The following is a 14,087-nucleotide window of genomic DNA, read 5'->3' as shown; positions in this document are numbered from 1 at the left end:
TCACAAAAATTATTCTTCATGGATATATCCTTGAGTTACATCTTTTCATGTAAGAGGCCTTCAACCTGTACCTCTGCTTTGGATACAAGAAAACCAAAGGATCTCCTTCTGTTTTATTGTCCTTAATTTAAGCACATCAGGGAGTACTTAGTTAAAGAATTTTTCCACTGGCTTTACTTGGAGAGGAGTTTACAGCTGCTGACCAGCTAAACTGTCTTTATTTATACTCTGTTCTCTTGTTGCACTAGCAACTAAGAAAATTGCTGCAGCCTTATACAAGGCATGATGAATGTTTTGATTTGCCAAGTCTGAATTCATGTTCTTAGAAGTTTAAGGCACTTAAACTTGATGGCCCTTCCTTGGAGGAGACACCTTTTGGCATGGTGATTGTAATGGATCAATTAACAGGTTTGGCATTTGATTTCAATTCACTCTGAACATCCATCAAAGCTCCTAAGCACTGGTGCTTTAGGAGAGCAGGCGTTTTCTAACTGCCTGAACAGATGGCTGGGAAGCAAAGTGCTTGCACCCTAACCCTAGCTTGCACCTTCAAAAACTCATCTACAGTTCCACACCTGAGTGAAATCATAATCGCTTCAAGATTAAAAAAAAAAAAAACACAACACAACATTATAAATGCAAAGTACCACTAAGAACATTAAGTCATTCTTAATGGTAAGCTCCTTGTCTCAAAGGGCTTTTCAGTATCCTAGATGCTCATTATATTTCCACCTGGTTCTCCAGGCTTAATAAATCGCCCAGTGTTTTCAGTATTCCCCCTTACACTCATAAGGCCCGCATTGTACTTTCTTCATCAAAAGAAGTCCTCAACAAGTTCAAGCAAGAGCTAACAAGGCCGTCTGTAACCTTTCAGTGCACTTAAGCTGGGTTTCTACCTTACAGATCAGAAGCACTGGAGCTGAAAAGCAAATCTCCTACGTGGGAGATGCATCAGGAATGGTTTGCTGCTGGGTTCTCTGCTGCAGAGCTAATGGACAGTGCTCATGGCTCAGACTACTTGCAGACTGTACAGAGATGGGCAGGGGAAATGTAACCAACTCGCTGCTGCCAGTTGGTATGTATGGGGAAAGACAGCCAAATGGGAGCATTTGGTCAAATTGCACAGAAAGATATCGTAAAAGCTGTAAAAAAACAGGACTGAGCTTGACTTGTCCTCAGGACACTTTTGCCACTAGAGCAAAAGGAAAATACTTAGTCTGCCTCTCCTGGAGCACTAAGTCATCCTTTTTTAACATCACTTTGCAGCTAAAGCAAAAGCCAAGAACTTGTCTTTAACTTCACTAGTTTCTGTGTTTCTAGTACACGAGGAAGGAAATAGGGGGGCAGGAAATATTCAGCTTCTCTCCCTGATCACAGACATTCTGATGCTACTATTATCAAACATCTGAAAAGTTAATAAAAAACCCCCAACCAATTAAAATGTCATGTACTGTTGGCAATCCAGATGTCCAAACACAGAAAATCTGGATAATTAAAGCTATATGTATGTGAGTTTTCCATTGCCATTCATTATTATTACTATCATAATTCTACGTACTGAAAGAAGGGCTATATCTCCTTTACAGAGAAGGTTTATTTTGTTAACTCCATATCTACAGGTAGGAAAATTGCCTAGAGGAACAGGGGCACCATTAAGCCTAGGTACTGAATATAATTGAACAGAGAAATATAGTCCCTGACACAGTGTTTGCAATATAGCAGATAAGGGAAATACTATTAAATGATACTTAATTCTTTTAAATCACTACAATTTTAGATACTTAAGTATAACTTATTTCCTAAGGTTGATACTCAATTGCTTTAAATATTTAACCAAGATGAAATGTCTTTTAAAGATATGCAGGAAGTCAACTAGATGTTGAAAGGCTTTCTCAAGAAATTGGTACATGAGGTTCTTTATCCGGTTTCGTGGAGAATAGGAGATCTTCATAAGCTTTTCTGTGGTTGTAAACAGAGCTTTAGGAAAAGCAAGCTGTTGATTCTATGCCTTTTGGCTAAAGTTAATAACTATAGGCAGTCTTGATTGTCTTTTCAAACAACTCTCCTATATATGACTATAGTTATAGCACTAGAAGCTTCTTTATAGCTGGTAAAACAGAGTTTTTAACCACACAAAACTAGGTCTAGAAGGAGGCATTTGGATTCCTCACCCCCTACCAACCGAATCGTTAATTCTCTAGCGTCTGTAGCATATATATAGGAATAAAAATATCCTGACTGAAGAGGACACGGTATTTGAATGTGCCTTTAATGTTTTGATCAAATGGTCTTAAAGGGCAGTAGACTCTTAAATGAAAAGCAAAGGCTTGAAACAGCAAGAATTGCACAGACTGACATTTTACTATAGTCAGAATAAAGTTCGTGTGCCCATCAGTCTCTTTTTTTGATAGGTAAGTGATCCAAATATTGCTTCTCCCAGGGGTCCCAAGCAACATTCGTGACATTCTTAAAGGCAGTTACTTTTAGTCTGCCTGCTCTGAGACCACACATATAAATATTTAATAGCACAGCTTATGAAAACTTTTCAAAGGCAATTGCCTTTCCCGTGACACACTTTTTTGCTGGTTTTACATAACTGCTTTTAAAGTGCAAGTGCTGTAATCATCATCTATGGCAAACTGAGAATATTAAAAAGACCTATTCCCATTCGTAAGTCATTGCAATTTATAACACCATTTTTTTTAATCAACCTGCAATGCAGCCAACACATGCAGCTGAAGAAGCCTGAAGAAATAACTGTTGTTATTATTGTTATTTTAAGGGGAAAGTGGCACATACAGTTGCAGTCAAAAACCAAATACTTCAGCTTCAGTTGCAGACTGGAAAATAACTTTGTCATGCCATGGAATCAAGCAGATTAAGAGCCCCCTGCTACCGATTTCCTAAACGCATGTCTCTTCTCAACAATTATACTGCAGACTTTTGTTAGCACAATACCATCGATGCAGGCGAGCTTCCTTCTAAGGCATACTTCTTACCCACACAAAAACTCAAGAAAGCACACTCACAACAGCTGAATAAAAGGTCACAAATACCTCTTCTCTACTCGTACATGTTAGCAAAGGAAGAGCCACCAAGACACCAACTTCGTGTACTTTGAAGACTGGTCAATATCCTCGTCCTGGATATTCTGCAACAACCATCATGGCAGCAAAAGATTTTTAATTTTATTAGCCTGAAAAAAATTGCATTATGAAGAAACAATCAAACAGTTCTTTCCTTAAAGCCTATTAAGGCTAACAGACCTTAAGCCTTGGTCTGGCAAGTGTTCAGCCAGACAGGGAAAAACATGTATAATACTGTCAGTGGCACAGGGCAAGGAGCCCCAGCTGGGTGCATCTATTTTTCTAGCTGGAAGGAAATTTCTGGGGAAAAAGGACTGAGAAATAATCGCCTTGTGCTCAAAACACCTGATATGTCTGTGAACAAAGCGCCTTTTCGTTGCATTTCATTATCCCACCAGGATGGCATGAGAGAAGAAAGAAGGAAGGATCTGCTGCTTCCCTAAATACAGCGCTGCTAATAGCAGTCCTCTGCGGCTCCAGCTATTCACCACAGGTTTGTTTCAGAGACCCAAATTTGTAATAATCACTTGTCTTTACAAGGTTACCTCGAGCAATGTGCAAGCATTTGACCGTGCTAACATTTGTAAATACTGAGCATCATTATTTCAGAGTTGCTCTGCAGCATGACTTTCTGGGGATCATTAGTAGCACTCCACACCATGGCATCTGAGCAAGCATTGATGAAATTAAATGGCTCTGATTAAACTAGCCCACAGTCAGACCAACAGAAGAACAACTGCAAGCTGTAACAGATTATTTGAACTAGATACTCTCTAGCCTAAGTGCATTTTATTCCTTACTTCAATCCTTCAATTCCAGGACCATCCGCACAGCTGACAGTTTTCATCTTTATGAAGCACAAGTACTGGAATGTCCATTTTACATATAGAGACACAAAAGTCACTCATTCACCCAAGATCTCTGAGTACCTTTGCAGTCACGAAGAAACAGAAGGGGCCCTATCACCCTGCTTGGCACCAGCTGCTGGGCATCGCAGGGCGTGTGGCATCCTGGGCGTGCAGGGTGTGGGCCAAGGTGGCAAGGAGACGCCCCGGTGCAGAAGAGAGAGAAATCAGTTCAGGGAGGCACGAAGGCACCAATACACTTGCTTGATCCGTATTGCCCTGCTCCAGCATCCAACAGGGACGTTCCCAAAATAGTTTTGGCACAGATATCAACTTCTTCTAACTGAATAATGATCCCTACCATTTAAACCAACTCATCTATTTCTTAAGCCTGAAGAGGCATACTTTGCCACAGTTCTCTAAACTGGGCGGAGGCAAACCAGCAAAAAGGGCAGCCGAGTTCACTGCGTTGGGCAGAGGCAGCTGTTTTGTCATCCATTACACACAAACACCAGCTCCATCATTCTTGCTGGATGTTGCTGCAGAAGCAACATCTGCACGAAGAACATACTTCCATTTTGCCATCCAACTTCAACACTGCTCACTACAGGAAAAGCAGTTATCTCTTAATCATCACAGAGGTCAGAAGCCAACATAAAAGCAGCAGATATATATTTAAAAAAAAAAAAAACACCCAACAAAACAGACCATGTCAGGTACCCATTTATCTAAATTAAAATCTTTATCCATTTCAACATAATAAGGAGCATAAACCTGCTGATCCCATTAAATACAGCTGAAATACATCTTACAGCAATGCTTTTCATCATAACAAAAGGTTAATCTAATGATCCTGTACCTTATTTGATGGTTATTAGAAGAAGTCAGGTTTTATTTTAGGGGTTGGGTTGGGTTTTGTTGTTTTGTTTGGTTTTTTGGGGGTTTTTTTGGGTTTTGGGTTTTTTTGTCAGGGTTGGTTTTGTTTTGTTTTGTTTTACTTCTTTCTTCAGTGTTCTTCTGCACGTACTTTCCACGTTATATCTCATCTCCAACTGAGATATATGAGAAACCTTCATGGCATTTAAAGGTCTGCAGCCTTTTTTCCACTGCTAGCTGAAAATAATAGGGAAGCAAGGACTTCAGTACATTTGAGCTTTTTTCCCCTCCTACAGTGCGATCTCAAATCACATGTTTTCTGAAAGCTCCTATGCTGTTTGTTATAGTTTGGGGGGCTTTTTATTAAAATTTGGATTTAGATTAGTTGATGAATAAATGGTTATGTCTATGAGGTTTTCTTCCATGCAGTGCTGCATACTTTCTAGTGAATTGAGAGTATTGACAGTAAATATTGTAGTCAAACCAGGTCATACTGGATTAATCAAAAAAAAAAGTGCATTATTAATAAAATGTTATTTCCAACAAAACAGATTCAAAGATTTTAGAACAAAGTTGCTGCATAGCCTAAATTAGCTCCTAATGAAAAAAAAAAAATTCATTATCAGAAACAGAGAGAACAAAGCAACTGGAATAAGTTATTTGCAGAAGGAAAATACTGTGATTTCTTGCCCGAGTCTAAAGCAATCCATCTGAATTATCAGAAAGGACAATAAATGTTGCAGTAGAGGTCAAGCAACAGCAAACCTGGGAGCCGCAGCTAATGGTGTTAGAACTTTACAACCCCAGAAGCCAGAGTTAAACACCTACAGAACAGACAGAGCTTCCAAGACAATATATTTTATTTCTTCAGATGCTGGCAACCACATTGATTTTATCTGTTCCAACAGCTTTTCCTCATATAGCAAGTCACTAACCAGACCCTGAGGGCTCCGTTATCCCCCTGCTAAGCAGGAGCTGTACCTTGGAGGTGGAGAGCAACGTGCACCCCTCGCACACCAGCACCCAGGCACAGACAGCAGCGGGAGAAGCGGGCGCTGGAGCTTGCTGCTCTCTGACAGCAGAGAGCTCCTGCCCTCACAGGGGCCCCAAATATCCACCCACAACCTTCAGGGACTAATGCCAGTGCTGCAGGGCAGATTCCTCCCCATCCCTCACAGTGCCTGGGTGCAGCATGGCCTGGCCAGGCTGGGGGCCACCAGGGAGGTGTGGTGCCCTCCCTCCCCAACCAGCCCTGTCCCACAGCCCCCAGCAAGGCAAAACAAGCCGAGGACAGTGATGGGGTCAGCCACAGCCCAGCCACCTCCAGGCACCACCCCAGCCAGGGCAGAGATGCAGATTTTTGCCGTGGGAGGGAGCAGGGGCACTCACGGAGGTTATAGACCTTCCCAACGCGAGGATACACACATGCGATGTGCCTACAGCCAAAGCACCTCCTGCCACCACCCGTTCCCAACCATCATGTCACAATTCTGTAGTACCAGGCAGGCAAAAGCTTATTTGTGTGCCCTTTTTGATTGACCAAGGATGTTTTTATGCATGCTCAAGTTGTGTAAGTAAGTGAGCACAAAGTTACAGTAGCTCCCAGACACATCAGATAGGAAGAGCCTCCACTGGCTCCCTTACCCAAATATCACTCTCCGTTCACAAACTCCCTCTGCTGGTTTCGTTTTGGGGTTTCTTTTTGTTGGGTTTGGGGTTGGGTTTTTTTGGTGTGGGTTTTTTTTGTTTGGTTGGTTTGGTTTTTTTAACTGCCCCAAAGAAACTTCAGGACTTCAATCTTCCAGCACTGGAGAGGGAGCCCATGTACCACAGGACTGAAGTTTTTAGATAGTCCTTACATCCTGCAATGGATTTAGCCCTGTAGCCTTTTTTAGGATTTGCTGCACTACATATTATACAATCACAAACATATCACAAAGGTACTGTGACAGAGCTGGACAGGCCATATTAAATTAGTGTCATCAGCTAGTGATTTGGCTATTTCTCCTCAGGCTTGCTAGCTTTACTTGAAGCTGTAGATACTCAGGTCTACTGATTAGAGAAAGCACCCTCTTTCTGTATGTATGTATAAAACTATCTTTAGCTAGATCTGTATCTTTTTAAGAAAGCCTCTAAATCTTGGGACTGTGAGGGGGAAATGTTTGAGATATATGGCCTAGCTACATCCTAAAGATTGTGAATCAAGAAACAAAGGGGTAAAAGAATCCCAGAATGTAATGTTATCATTTAGTGGCTAAAAATGGAAAAAATTGAAATTAGAAAAAGAAAGAAGGGACTATCAGATGTGGAGACTTGCCTGAATCTGTTCATTGCTCCTTTCCAGAAGAGTTAACATTAAAATATTCTTCAGCTTCAAAGAGCAAAGACTCATTTTGAACAAGGAAAGGTAGTTTTCAATAATGACTTCTTAAAACAGAAAACATAGAAATGATGGGGAAAAACACGATGCAATATATACATGTGTACCTACATGAGGGCATACAATGCAAGACCCTCTACTATATTTCTCATTACTTATCAACAATATATTGCTGTTAAAATGTTAAAAGCCTTTTTTCCCCATAAATTTCAGCAGCATCAAAGGGTAAAACTGAAAAGGTATTTTAGCAGAGAGCTTCAAAGTTATAATTTGGTCTTTTCCAGTCTCCTGGTAGAAAAATAGTTTGCCATGCTATAGTCCAAAGTTAAATCCTCCAGCTTCCCCATGTGAGAGTTGGGCTGTAAGCAATCCAGGGAAAGGAATTCAGCATTTCCAACAGCACTAAGCACAATGCTGCTCCCATACACAACAAACAAGCCAGTTCATACAGAAGCAATGGCTCGCCTTTGATTTTTCCAGGCCTCTTCCAGTCTCTGAAGATCAGTACATTAACAGTTTGCCTCTGTCCTTTACTCCTGCTTTTTACCATGTTATTATCTGAAAGCACATCTTATAATCTTTATCTCTCTCAGAAACTACAGGGGCCATAGAGAGCCTACAATTGCTGAGAATACACTGGAGGGTTTTGAACTCTCAGTTCTGAGTATTGATGTGCCTTCTGCAGATTTGGGCAATTAGATACAGTCAGTTTAATGCTTCTCTTCACCACCAAATTAATATTACATGTTGTCACATGCAAGTACGTCAAACACCTTTTTTTAAACAATCCTTGTGAAATGCTTTGAAATATATTGCAAGTATACACCAAGGTTACAAAGAAATGTTCTTATATAAAAAGACAAATTTCATTATCTCAGCATACAACTTAAGGAGAAAACAGCTGCTAGAATTATTGCTCCTTTATGTTAGTATTATAATCTAAGTCTAAAAGGTAGCTTTGCTCAACCCTCTTTTGAAACCGCATACTTTTTTCTTACTTAGGAAACAAAGAGCTGAAGTGCTGTCTACAAGCATCCCTAGCAAAAAGTAGTATCTAAACTTCTCTATAGTGCTGAAGGCTTTCCTAATCACAAAGTTATGTTTTAAAGGATCTTAGAAAGCCAACATCAATAGATTCTCAAGGGCGGGGGGGGAGGGGGAGGGAAGGGGGAAATCAACAACAGTAAAAAAACCTTTGAAACCTTTGGAAGTAGTTTCTTAGGCTTATTGTTTAAGATTCTTTAGCTGTTTTATCAATGAGAAGTTTTGGGGATCAATTGAAGCTAGATAATCTTGTTAGACAATTGCTGTCTGTACTGAGTTCCTAGGACAACAATAAGGTTGTTTTTCATAATTAATTCTGAATCATCTGCTTAAATTTTAAGAAGCCGTTCACAGTCATCTGTGCAGTATGTCAAGTGTCACAACTACATCAGAATTATGCAAAGGAAAAAAGTTGCGTGTGACAGTCTGTTATTTTCCTATCAGAAATGAAAATGAGTTCACAAAGTCTTAGAGAGCTTAAGACCTTATTTAGTAATCACAGCGTCTGCAACAGGAGACCTGACAGATCCAGGAAGCTTCCTAGGGAAGATAAATCCTTGTTTCTGTGTTTGGACACATTTTAACACTGTCCTGCTGCTATAAGCTTTCTTGAAAGCGTTGTACCCCTAAAAATACACCCAAGGCCAAAGGCTTCTAGGAATTATTCAGCAAGTTGTGATGCCAGCTGACCACAGAGACAGTCGTTCCCCACCAAAGCGTGGTGCTGAGATCTCTGTCCTGACCGCGCACAAATCATTTCCAGACCAGCTGCCGGTCTGGGCACGGCAGTGGCCGCTCCAGGTCGCCTACCTCCCGTCCTCACCGCAGCAGCCCCGCGCGGAGCCAAATAAACTGGCCAGCTTGCTCAGACAGCTCAGAAATCCCAAACGCAGACTTCCACTGCACCACACGGACATGCTATTTGGCATCCTGCTTCTTCAAAGAAATTACTGATTTTGCATACATTCAATGCGATTCAGCAGCAGCGTGGTATCTATACACATGCAGGTACTACGCGGGGTGTACTCCGGCACCCCTCCTCCCCATGCATTCCTCTTCCTCAAGTTCTACCCCCAGCTTTCCCACCTGATGCACTCTCACGAGCTCCCCTATTTCCATAGCTCCCCTAGCTACACTTTTGATTTTATACAGGCTGTCCTGGGACTTATTTTTCCAAATACTGGTACTTTTAAAGTGGATCATGTTGTAACGCAATAATAAACCGAAATAGAGAGAAAGCCATGCTCAAGAGCTGCAGAGTATTTTGAAACTAAAAAGGAGGAAAGCTAAAGCCTGATCTGCACTAGAGAAGTTTTGCCAGCATAGCTGCATCCCAGATCTTAGACGTAGATGGTTTATACAGGCCTGGAACAAATGCTTTTTTGCCATTAGCGCTTATGCCAATTCACTGAGTGAATTAAACTTTTCTGGCTAAAACATTCAGTTGTGTCAATGGTCAGATTTAAATCTTTTAAAAAAAAATTAAAAACCCACACACAACTGGAAAAGCATATGAAAGCAGCAAATGACGACTTCCTAGGTATCCGGTACCCCCCCCCCCTTTGAAAGATACGTTCCCTAGACACAAGTTTCCTGTGGTGCTCATGGGGAGTCTGACCAACCAGTTACCTGCCCACATTAATGTTCTGCCTCCACACAGGAGAAAGTACATACAAAAACAGCTCTATGTTTTGTATTACCGCCACTGTGGCACTCCATACAAAGTACAACACAAGTCATGTCATTTTTAGTACAGACCTAAGTTTGAAGGCACAGAAACTGGATTTTGGAAAGACAGCCCCCAGCCTAAGTGTTCACAGTGGTGAATAAATCAATCTTAGTAGAAACATCTAAAAAAAAAAAAATCGCAGTGCCAGTTAGGAAGCACCAGTTTCAACTGTATAATTACACCTCTCTGCCTCTTCACTATGCGAACTCCACCAACAGGAGTCCCTGTTTACCCATGGAGGAGGCTGAGAGCTTGGACCTCTGCACGCTGACACAGTAGCACGTGCTGTGGTTTCGAGTCCACTGCTAGTCAGTCCAACCACAGTGATCTAAGCCAGCCTGACCTGAGGACAATTTAGTTACCGCTTCTAAGATGAAAACTCCTGGGCAGGTTCCCAGGTTGAGATTTTATCTGACAGCTCCAATACAGGACCTTCCTGTGCAAGTATCTCAGATCCACTTAGTAAGCTTTCCCCAGTCTCCCACCTGCCTGCTCAGAGCTCCACCTGTGCTCTCACTCTTTCCACGCTAAGCTTTGTGCAGCAGTTTCAAGAAAGACGCCGTGCATTACAGACCTCAACAAGGGCACCCCGCACAGCCCACGCTCGCTGCTTCCTAGGGGCCCGCGGTTTGCCAGCATTTCAGACAGGCCAGGGTCTGTTGTGCCATTCCCCCACGGCACGTCCTGCTCCCTGCGGTGGCGGCAGCCCTGTGCGGAGAGCAGGGGCCAGGTCCCTTCGCCACCCAGGCACAGAGCACGAGCTTGCACTCGCCCTTCCCCTCCTCACACCCTTTACAGGGTCTCTCCCTAGAGCTGCCATTGTTCACTGGTGGAAGTCATCAGGGCAAGGCAGCTGGCACCCTCTGGCTGAAGAGCATTGTCTGAAGGAAAAAACAAACATTCTTCCACAACAAAATCCTTTCCCACGGATGCATCACTCTGAGAAAACTTTCAACAAGTTCTGCCTGGTTTTCTGGCAGCATGTAGATCCTTTCCTCTCTGTCTTTCCCAAGGAGACTGGAAAAAACATTTTGAGTTCTACTTCCGCTAAAAAGTTGATGCTCTTAATTTTCCTCCCACTTCCAAACCCACCAACTTTGAGGACTGTTGTGTTTGTTTTGCTTAAAATACTTCCTGGCCAGGGCTACATGCACATCATTCAGCGGAAACAGCCTGAATTGTCTCAGTTAGTCCTGACAAAGAAAATACTAGAGAACTGCTGTTTGGTGCAAACCCAATGCAGAGTTTACTATCCGACAGGCCTATTGCATCACACATGGATAACAAGACCTAGGGAAAGACCTTCAGTCTATGAGATTATCAGATGAGGACTGGAATAAAGACAAATGACATGGTGAAAAGAAGTACAGGGAAAGGCACTGGGAAGTATGCAGTAGGATAGTCCACAAAAAAAGCATCAGTCTACAAAAACTAGGCAGAGAGGAGATTGCAGATTACGTGAATTTTGCCATCTCTCCACACTGTAAGTGATTAACCACTGACTTGTACTGTTCTCATGTCACGCAGAACCCCTGCTGCAGAGGAGGGGCACACCGATGCGTCACCTTCACTCCTCTTCCAACAAACTCTTCTGAGACCAGTTCTCCCTCAAAGCTGTCCTGGTGAGCAGAAAAATAAATATCCGACTGTTGGCCCAGGTGATAGTTTGAAAATTATGTTTTCTTATACTGTAGATTGAAATAGAGATCTTTTCCAGACACATATGTGAAAATATGGATTGTTTTGTTACTGTCCAGGAGTAAACCAGGTAGTTTCTTCCAGTTGAATAAAAGCTTTCACAGCTATTATATAATAAAACCCACATTTGATAAAATTCCCAAGGAACTAGGACATAAGGTGCCCACATTATCTTAGAAGTCAGGTAATACAGGAGCTATTCCACCAAAATGCCTGTTAACTAGAAAACGCCTCTTTTTTTTTTTCTAAAGTTGAATTCCTCCTTGCAATAGAGTTTCAGAGGTAGGTGAATCAGTGAAAAAGGTTTGTGACTTACCTTTGCGCACACATGTGTTTTCAGAGGGCTGGCAAAGAACACATGGCCCCAAAGCATAAGAATGAGCAGGAAGTGGGAGAAACAGGGCTGCGTTTTATTACCGTTCAAAGGAAGTAAAACTGCCTCTCAACCTCCTTGCTCCAATGCTGCTTTGCGATTCCTACAGGTTTCAAGCCCGTATCTGAAAGGCAGTGTTTTGAAACACAAGCAAAGCCATTCTGCATTTTCACCTCGCTGTACAAATTTAGTTGATAATCATGAAAGCAAGTCACTCCTGTACCGTATGACACTTGTACAAATTATATATAGAGATGGGTGAATAATCACTTCTTTGATTCACTGCCAATCCAAAGGAAAACTTGAAACAAAAACAAACAAACCCTTTACTTTTTCTTCAATAGGACTAAAAAAATATTTTTAAAACATCTTTTCCTAATACAAAAAATTTTTGGTTGAATGGAACATTTCAGGCTGTCAGATGAAACTAAATTAAGGGTGGGTGGCCAAAGAGGGGGATAGGAAGCGAGTGGCCCACTCATGATACGGAGGGTCCAAGTTCAGGTCCTGACCACCCATCCAAGGGGACATGTGCCTCTAAGGACAGGGTGTTGACTACACGGTTACATGGGACTTTGCCTGTTCGTATAGAATACTTGCCATCATGAAGGTACTGTTTTGCTCAGTGTAGAGCTCACATAAGGGGATGGGGTGCCCAGACACTACTTCATTTCTCACAGATATTTATTTACACACCTTAGAACATCAGGAGTAGAAGAGATGGCAGGAAGCAGCTCCCACAGGCACTATTGTCCACGACCTGGTCCTCTGGTGCTCTTCCACACCATACACAATATGAGACAACTATCCAGACCACTACCCTGAGAGCTCTGGACCAGGGATTCAGACCTCAAGAGAGGAAACTGAATCCCCTCATCTAATGAATTATAGAAATAAATCACTGCCATCTCCTCTGCAGAATTATGAATACGGGTCGGAAATTTTCCCTTTCTCCAGCCAAAATGATCAAATTCATAACAGGTTCACTGTCCAGTTACCCAACAACTGAAGCTGCCTTTGGGAGGCATGTTTACTGTTTTATATAAGCAAGTCTGTCATCCTGTGGGCCATGCAGTTCTTGCTGCTCCTCCTTCCCCTCTCCCAGAGGGCTGGTTGAGAAGCTGGCTTGCCTCCTCCCCATCCCCCTCAGCTAGATTAAAACAGATGGCAGAGGGACATGAAATAAAGAGCAAACACAGATGAGTGACTAATTTTCCAAAAGGAGACAAAAAACCAAACCCTCAACTTCAACACTAGAAGCGGCAAGGAATGCATAATTACTTTCTGAACATCATTCTTCCATATAAGCAAATGCAGCAGTTGCTACAGATATGATTACAATAAGCAGGGGAGGTATCCTCCTGGCAGGCTTGACAAGCAGCACAGGACTACACTGCAGTCCAACAGATGCAAGCAGAGAACACGGCAAAGGCACCAAGGAGTGCATCACAGACTAACCCCACCTATGAGGCAACCGTGCTTCCCAGGCAGGTTTTGCTGAGCGCTCAGCTCGTGGTTACCTGGCTGAATTTAAAGCTAGCTCAAGTGGTACCTCCCCAGGAACCGCAGCAACACCTTTGAAGCGCAGGAGGCAAGGAGCTGCCCCCCGTGACAGAGGCGCGGGAATCCCTGTCATGTGAGGTAGTCACGTTTGGGCTTGAAGAGTCTGGTATTTTGCAGACTGGAAAACACGGAGCACTTGGCAATGTTCATGAAGTAACGAAGCAAGGACCAAAGCCTTCTGGAGGGAGATGTGTCAAAGGACTCATAGCCAGCACGCTGCAATTTATACAGCCTCAATAGGAAACATGAAGGTGAGTTAATTACACCAGGGAGATGAGGACGGGAGCTATTTCAGTGCTTCACTCTGCCCCCTTGCCAGAGGTTACTGCCTTCGTTCTGGTCCTGATGGAGTTGGTGCTTTCATCTCGCTTGTCAGCATCCAGTGGCACAGGGCAAGTACACCTTCCCTGGCAGCTTGAGCAAGCCCTCGGACTTTGCATCTCAGCTGCTTCAGTGGAAGCACTACCTCCCTCCTGTCGATTTTTCTCCAGGA

General features: G+C 42.7%; 1 protein-coding gene across 2 annotated transcripts in view; it reads left to right on the top strand.

Moving 5' to 3' along the window:
- HTR1F (5-hydroxytryptamine receptor 1F) overlaps window positions 1-14,087 on the top strand; it is a 112,977-nt gene that overhangs the window by 88,305 nt on the left and 10,585 nt on the right. The window contains exons 3-4 of one of the 2 annotated variants that reach the window (XM_075170183.1): window positions 11,488-11,582; window positions 13,712-13,845. The gene's annotated coding sequence lies outside the window, so the exon portion shown is untranslated. Of the gene's footprint in view, window positions 1-11,487; window positions 11,583-13,687; window positions 13,846-14,087 lie in introns of those variants that run through there. The other variant, XM_075170193.1, reaches the window with a different exon arrangement.

The sequence above is a fragment of the Calonectris borealis genome, chromosome 1 (genome assembly GCF_964195595.1).
Source record: "Calonectris borealis chromosome 1, bCalBor7.hap1.2, whole genome shotgun sequence".
Classification (NCBI taxonomy): Eukaryota; Metazoa; Chordata; class Aves; order Procellariiformes; family Procellariidae; genus Calonectris; species Calonectris borealis.
This window is presented reverse-complemented; position numbering and strand designations above follow the sequence as displayed.